The sequence below is a fragment of the Anas platyrhynchos genome, chromosome 1, assembly GCF_047663525.1.
Source record: "Anas platyrhynchos isolate ZD024472 breed Pekin duck chromosome 1, IASCAAS_PekinDuck_T2T, whole genome shotgun sequence".
NCBI classification, from domain to species: Eukaryota; Metazoa; Chordata; class Aves; order Anseriformes; family Anatidae; genus Anas; species Anas platyrhynchos.
In genome coordinates, this window is record NC_092587.1 from 5,462,352 (window position 1) to 5,470,342 (window position 7,991).

Sequence of the window (7,991 nt, forward strand, 5' to 3'; positions counted from 1 at the left end):
CCATACCAAGCGGACACATTACAGTGCTGGAGGGAATTGGGAGGAATTTAACGTATTGCTGAGTACTTTGTCCCATACAGATATTATAATGCAAGTAACCAAGTAGCTTCAATGAACTATTTTTATTTTTTTTTAGAAATGTAAATAAAGATTTTATATGTATAGATACATAGCCTGTAGTAAGAAAGAAGTATCCGTATAGTGATTTTGAATTAAAATAGTAGCCTTACAGTACATTAGCTGTGACATTTTCTTCAGTGAATGATAATGACAGGATTGGTAATGGATTAGGCCAAAGAGACAAGAGAAATGTCCTGAGGGTTTAAGGAGCTATTTATCCTGTATCTAGCTAGGCAATCCCAGAGCAGAAGGGGCCAATTTGTTATTTTAAGTGAGGTGCTGCGAAGCTGTAGAGCAAAAAGACATGTTCTGCTTGCTGCCAAAAAAAATAAAAAAAAAAAAAAAAAAAAAAAAAAAGAAGCTAAAATGGTTTAAAATGACTATAAATATTTGCTGTAGAGGAACTTTTGTTCTCCTCAAGGTTTTGAAAAAGAGTTATATATAGATATATATATTTTACAACAATCAATCTATGTCCATTGAACAATATAGAGATTATCTATGGTAACCAGGGTTTGTTAAGTCCTTGCAACTAACCATTAAAATAAAATAAAATAAAATAAAATAAAATAAAATAAAATAAAATAAAAATAAGAAACATGTACATATATGGTTTGGCTGTTTTAACTTCTGCAGTTACTCACACAGGTTTCCTTTGAACAAAGCAGATCTTATACTTCCTGGGTCTTATAAAACTCAGGAACTGTACAAGCAAGACTATTGGTTTTGCTGAGGACAGCATTTCTTTCATTTTGCAAAACTAACAACTGTTTTAGACGTTGGGGTTTCTGAGCATTTTCTCTGCCCATCTCATAGAAAAAGACTGGCTATTAGGAGCACCAACACCAGATACATGCAGTAGTAGCAATAGAGTAGTGAAAAGGTTGCTTTTACCTGAGGACTATCTAAAATATTCCTCCACTGAGGTAATTGTCTTGGCATCACAGCATCATCTTTGAGCTATCTACTGTAGAACATTCTTCAGTCCTTGTCATCACATTTTCTGCAGATAAGTGTCTCTCAAAGAGCAGCGATCCTGCATCAGCCAAGCCAGCAGAGCCCATGCTGTCTGTGCAGTGAATTCCCAAGGAAGGCAATCTGCTCCTGGATTCTAGCTCCTAAAAATGAATGTTTTTTTTTTTTTTTTTTTTTCTTATGCTTCCTGAAAATCCTGAAAGACATAACTCTTGTCCTCACATCCTCTCAACCATAAGAAAAACAAAACATTTAGAAGGGAATTTGAAAATCTTATCTTATGAGTTAGTTCTGAGTGATGGGCTCAATGTAGTTCTAGCAAAGACTATATTTCAGCAAGTTTTGTGGCTTGCTTACATGAGGAGCTGCAATTTTCTCAATTCCAATGCCATTTTATGTGCTTTCCCTGCCTGCAGAAACACAAATTCTGATTAACACTTTTGAAATGATCTTTCCCTTCAACATTTCCTGCAGAAATATGTTGGTGATGGATTTCTGCTGAACAGTTTTGAAGCATCTCTGTGCCTGAATTCCCAGTATATGTCATCATCCAGATTCACAACTTCAGTCTAAGTTGTTTTATGAATGGTCTTAACTACTGAATGTCACTCATAGTTCATCAGTTCGCTAGGTGTCAGACCTAGTGTGGATGTTTTCCAGGAAAATGCTGTTAAAATAAAAGTAGAAAGAGAGTTTGAAGTTCTGAATAATTACCCACGTTATATTGCTTCTTAGAGATTACTCACCATTAAACAGATTTAGGTCTTGTTAACTGCAGAAAAGAAATTGCTGAGATTCTTTACGTGTACACAGGGACACACTTGCTTCCATACAAAGTACCTTATGTGTTTGTTAGTACTACTTCCAGCATACAGTAATTAAGATTTATATTGCTTGAGGATATTTGATGTTAATGCTGGAAATTATACTTTTCTGTAATTAGAAAGTATACAGGGAAAAAAAAAAAAAGAAAAAGAAAAAAAAAAAGAGAAAAGAGGTAAAGAGGTACACATGCGACTCTATACTTGTGAATATGTCACTGTTATTTATATTTAGTTTGACACTCCAGTACAAAGGTTTGATCAGATAGCACCAATCTGCCTTGGTCACGAACATAATCAAAAAGAGATTCATAGACACAGAACCCACAAAAATTTAGAGAGTTTTTTATTTTAAAATAAAATTTAGTTACAAGAGAAACCTCTTCAGAGTGAATATAATCATTGTTTCTATTTCATAGTACTTAGTGTGCAATAAAAACATCTCCACAGGGAGAATCTTTGGACTACTAAAACATGAAAAATCTATAAGAAAACTTCTAGTTTGTTCAATATTTCCACAACATTCTTGTTTTAAGATTAGAGCCTCTCTGCCTTTTTTTTTTTTTTGAAAAAAAAATCATCATTAAAAATAATAATAATAATAAAATCAGCTCCTCATTGTTTGAAGTAACATAATTGTGAAACCTCAAGGAAAAGAGAGAAAAGAGAGAGCAAAAAAAAATAAATAATAATTTTGATTAATATATTTAGGATATATCTTGAGTTGCTTCTCTTAGATTTCTTAGTTAGAGGTCCAAGAATCTATGTATTACTAATGAATGCAACACAGCAATAAAAGACTAATAGAGTTGTAAATATCTTGGTAAATATCCTTGTTCCTACCAAATCAAGAAAGTGTTTCACAATTAAATTGCAGCAAAATATAGAAATATAAACTGAGAAATTTAACTTTGAGATTATCTGGGACACTTATGACTTAGAGGACTTAGAGAAAAGACCAGATCAATGAAGTACCACTTAGTTCACGCTGTGGTTACCTTGTTTTCAGGTTCTGGGTTATGAAAATCTTTTGTAGTTATGGATATATATATAGGCTTGTTTGTTTAGTTAGTTTGCTTACATAATGTTGACCTGAAAACTGAACCACAAGAGTGTTTTGTTTGTTTGGCTGTTTTTTCTTTGTTGGTTTTATTTTATTTTGTTTTCATTGTCTCAAGACTGTGGCCCCTTACACCTGCCATTTTAAACTACCTAAATTGAAATTTTAATTTAAGAAGGAATGTTTTAAGGGCTCAAATGTTATTAAAAGATCAGAAATGACCCCCCCCCCCAAAAAAAAAAAAAAAGATTCCAGTACCACAGCTATGTTCCTAATGTCTAGAAACTACTTTTTAATTTTGTTATTTTATAAGTGGATGAGATCAGAAGTGTTCTAGTAGTTTTTTGTTCCTTTTGTAGACTATTATCCTATGCAAAGAAAAGGAATTCCATTGAATTTACCTGTCTATTCCTGCCTTTTACCCTAATAAGCTTTGAGTCTACTGATTACTTTCAAACAAATTTGACAGAAGCTTTGTAATTTAAAAGAAAATTAAATTCTTGTGGATTTTATGAATTTCACCAATAAGATGGAGGACACAGGTTAAAACTAATGAGGAAAACAATCAGAAAGTACACAGCTGATAAATATTCTATTTGGCAGTAGTTGTGGGCAATGAGCACATTAAGAGCTCCCAGCTAGCCGTACTATCATGCTATCATAGTCTGCTGCTAAAGTTCAGGGGCTATACAAGGGATAGAGGGCAGAGTTGAAGTTATGTTGTAAGAGACAAGGAAGAAAAGGTAAAATATGGTCCATCAGAAAGTTTCATTAGCTCACAAAACTACTTGTTTTTAATAGTAGAAGCAATTCCCTGAGCTTTTGAGTGTCACTTGTTTATAGGTAAAGAACAGTACAGCTTATATGAATACAAAGGACTGCTAATTAAATCATGGCTGATCCACTCTGGCATTAAAATCTCTCCCAGGAAGAATACACCCCGTGAAGACATTCTTTGATTTATATTCAGGAGAATTATAATAACCTAATATAATGACACAATGTGAAAACTAGTTTAAATTGCTATCTACGAGTAAACAACTGCTTAAAAAAGAAATCACAGTCATGCAGGAGCTCCCAAAGAATGAGAAAAAATGTAGGAGATAAATAAAATTTACCTTCAAACATAACAATTTCCTTGAAGTAAAAAAAAATCTTCAGGAATTTCATAAAATATCCCCCAGATAAACTGTGATTCCAGTCATCCTGAATTTTTTAATACACTACTCAAAATTGTGATATATTTTGTATTATAAATAAATAGAGTCAGTCCATGTAAAACCATAAGAAAAAGGGATACCACATCTTAGGAAATGTCCATAAACATAAAAAGAATCCTCTATCAGGCAGGAACTTTTCTCTATCTTCTATTAAGGCTGCTCCATTTCACCCTGAACAGAGAGTTATTCCTTTACCATCATCTGGAATACAGACATGCAATGATTTAAGTGACAATCCAAACCACCAGAATCCAGATGACTTACTCAGTAACTGTTTGAAATCTTATTTGCATAATTATTTTTATAGTATGATATAAATGCTATGGTGTTTCATAGAAAAACTTTCTAGCTGGTGGTGTGGATGAACATCTTAAGATAGGAGAAAGGAGACAGCAGGGAGCCAAACCGTGGTCTGCCATGCTCTGGGCTGAGTTCTGTAATTTCTGAGTTGCAAGGTCTTCCCTTTTTCTGACTTCTTCTCCAGCAAGGTTTTATGAATATAACCTTTCATTTCCATTTTCTTTTGTCTATTCTGCAAAACCAAAATATTTCCTCTCAGGTTGAATAGAAAGTTTCATATGCCCCTGACTTTTCTTTTAATGTTTGGCTTAGGAAATAAAACAAAATAAATTTCACTCTCGATCAAACCATTTGTTTGTTTGTTTATTTATTTATTTCTAGTTTGACTGTGGAGAGGAATAATCTATTATTTATATCGCCATCCACTACATACACAGCTTTCTCTCCAGGGAGGAGATTACACAAAGAACAAACCACCTACGACAGATGTTGTTCACCTTCTTTCATATACTATCGGAAGGTTCAGATTCTTCCATGGTGAAACGGGCATACATAAATACAGAGAGTGGAAATTGTAATGGTGTTCCAAGAAGGGGAAATAGCTTCTGTAAAGCATTCTGCTTCTAACAAATCACCCAAGATGCAGCAACATCAAGGTAGGGAAACCACTGGGACTCAACTTTGCATGTTACACCATGCTTCCTGATTGTACCCCCTCCCTGTTTTATACCTGAATAATACTTATTTTTCAAGTTCCTAGATGAATACTGCACAGGCCAGCTACAGGACCCTGCTGTTTACAACACTGTCTAAATTCAAATCATAGGTAGCTGAAGCAGAAGGTGCCTTAAATTAAGGGAATGTCAAAAAACAGTAAGTAAAAATGTATTTTCCTTAACACAGAATACAATTTAATTCATTAAAAACAGGTAAATGAAGTATAGTTGAGTATTATGAGTAAGACAGTAACAGTACCTGATACATATTCTTGTGTTCAAATAGTCTTTGAATAACTTTGATTTACTAATTGAATACTATATGTGTAACCAAGATGATTCTGTCCTCTGTTCTAAATTGAAAGCCTTCCTTCAGCACACATTTTCAGTATATTTCCTTTTAGTAGTAGTTAGGAGATTAGTCATAGAACTTCTCTGGGCAAGTCCTCATTAGAAAACTCCAGGTTGCCAAAAATTAAACTGTCCATAGGAAGGTTCATTTTACATGAACTTCTCTACTGAAATACATTTTTAAAATGTATTATCTCGATATTTCAAGCAAAGAAACCTAAAATATGTCCCCCAATGACTGTTCTACATTATGCTCACTTGCAATAAAAAAAATAATAATATATAGTAAGAGTTGAAATAAAAGTAAGTGTTGAGTGTACTGAAACCATAAAAATAAACAATTCAGCAAATGAATTGTTTCTACAAAAAATTATTTTCAAATCACCTCATGATCACCATGATCACCATCATCACCACAATTTAGCTCAATTTTGACCAGGAAAACTCAAAATATTAAAAATGTTTCAATTAGTTGATATCTTACAATTTTCAGCACTGGGGTCTCCTATGAACAAAGCTGCTTTGGAAAATTTTCCAGGTGAGGACAGACAAATACTAAACATCAAGCACTAAGCACTTAATTACTAAATTAGTTGAAATAAACTCATTTGATGAAGAAACAGGAGAAAATTAATTAAAAATAGGGAGAGTTAAGTACAAACATAGATGTAGCAAGATGGAAAGTAAGGACCCTGGGTCAAAAATTCCAGGTTTCTTCTAAGCCACAGTGCTTAATGCTTGCTTATAGAAATTAGTCCCATTTTTTGTAAGTACTGCAAGATATGTCATTTCTTACTGTGAGAAGACTTATCCATCAATAGGGCAACCTATCTGGTGTCCCACCAAACCTGTGGGACATTCTGTGTGTAGGTTGCTTGGAATGTAAAATTCAATTTGGGAACAATTTCTGCTATGGGACACAATACCTATAATAAAATACTAACCATAGAAGCAAAGTTTCTGGGGCAATAAAAGTGGAGATGCACTGAGGAACTCACATCCAAAGCAGTAGTTGCAAATAAAAATATCTCTTTCTGTTGAAGACAATGGCCAAATTCAGACTGAATACACAGGAAGAGCCAGTTGAGCCTTTAGCAATGCTGATTGCTCCATCCCCAGTGTCTTGTCTTTCATTTACTGGCAAAGAGCTACAACAGTATTATAGTATATTATTAAATCTATTATGCTGCTACTTTCCTAAGATTAAGTATTGTCTTTTATTTCTGAATAACTGTCAAGGCTTAAGTCAGATTCAATCAAAAGACATTTGGATATTTTACAAGACACCTGTCCAATTAAAAGAAATTTCTTGACACTCACGTCTCAGTCTTCTTGAACCAGAGAGCTAACATTTAAATGTTCTGCAAAGATACTCCAATATTACACTGTAAAAAGTGTGTGAAAATAATGTTTCACCCATGGAACCTGATTCATCCGTGTAGAATGCTTAAGCAATATGAGTATGAAATAAAATCCTCTTCCTTAATAGGAAAGAAAAAAGCTAATTATTTGTCTCTGCAGAAAAAAATATATATATACATATATATACATATATATATGTATTAATCTAAAAGCTGCGCGCAAAATATAAATCACAAAGTGTCAACAAAACATTTAAAACGCTCTCCTCTTTACCTTCTCTTTATTCTCTGATGATTCAACTTGGCAAGATCATTGATGCTGTTCTGGTGTAAACCCACTAAAAGGTTTTAGACTTAATAAATATGGACTGTCGTTGGAAGTTCAGTAGGTGCTAAGAAGCACCAGCATCTTGCTGCTTTCTTAAAAGGTTATGTTCCCCCTCCACAGGAGTCTGCACAGGATCTCAGGTGTCTCACACAGGGTTTGCTTGTCATAGTGGATACCTAGCATTGAATTGGATGACTGTAGGTCAATGTCTCATTTTGTGTATGGAACAAAATGTTCATGGTCAGAAGTTGCAACATAAAGTGACAGTTTTATTCTACATATCCTTTGTGTATCAATTGTCTATCTAAATTCAAATGTTTTGATGAACAAAGGGTAATTGTATCCTTCTTAACCATTCAGGCTTAGTACAGCTATGACAAAATGCACAAGATTTAGTTCTACCTTTTGTACCATCTGTGACATTTTAATACTGAATTTTTCTACCAGGTAAGTCCCAGGATTTTGTATTTTTTTCAAACATATATATAATTAGATCCAAAATCACTGAAACCAATTGATTCAATATCCTCAGAACCTACAGTACTGTCTGTGGAAGGCAGTCTTCAAAATATTGAAGATATGAATGTTGTAAACCTTCTATAAACTCAGCTCTTGATAGTATTCTCATAAATTGTTCAATAAATCAAGAACTTGTGTTGTGAGCATAATCTATATGGGAAAATTGGATATGGTCCTGCAATCGTCATTTGACTGCAACATCTCAACAGATAAATGTCAT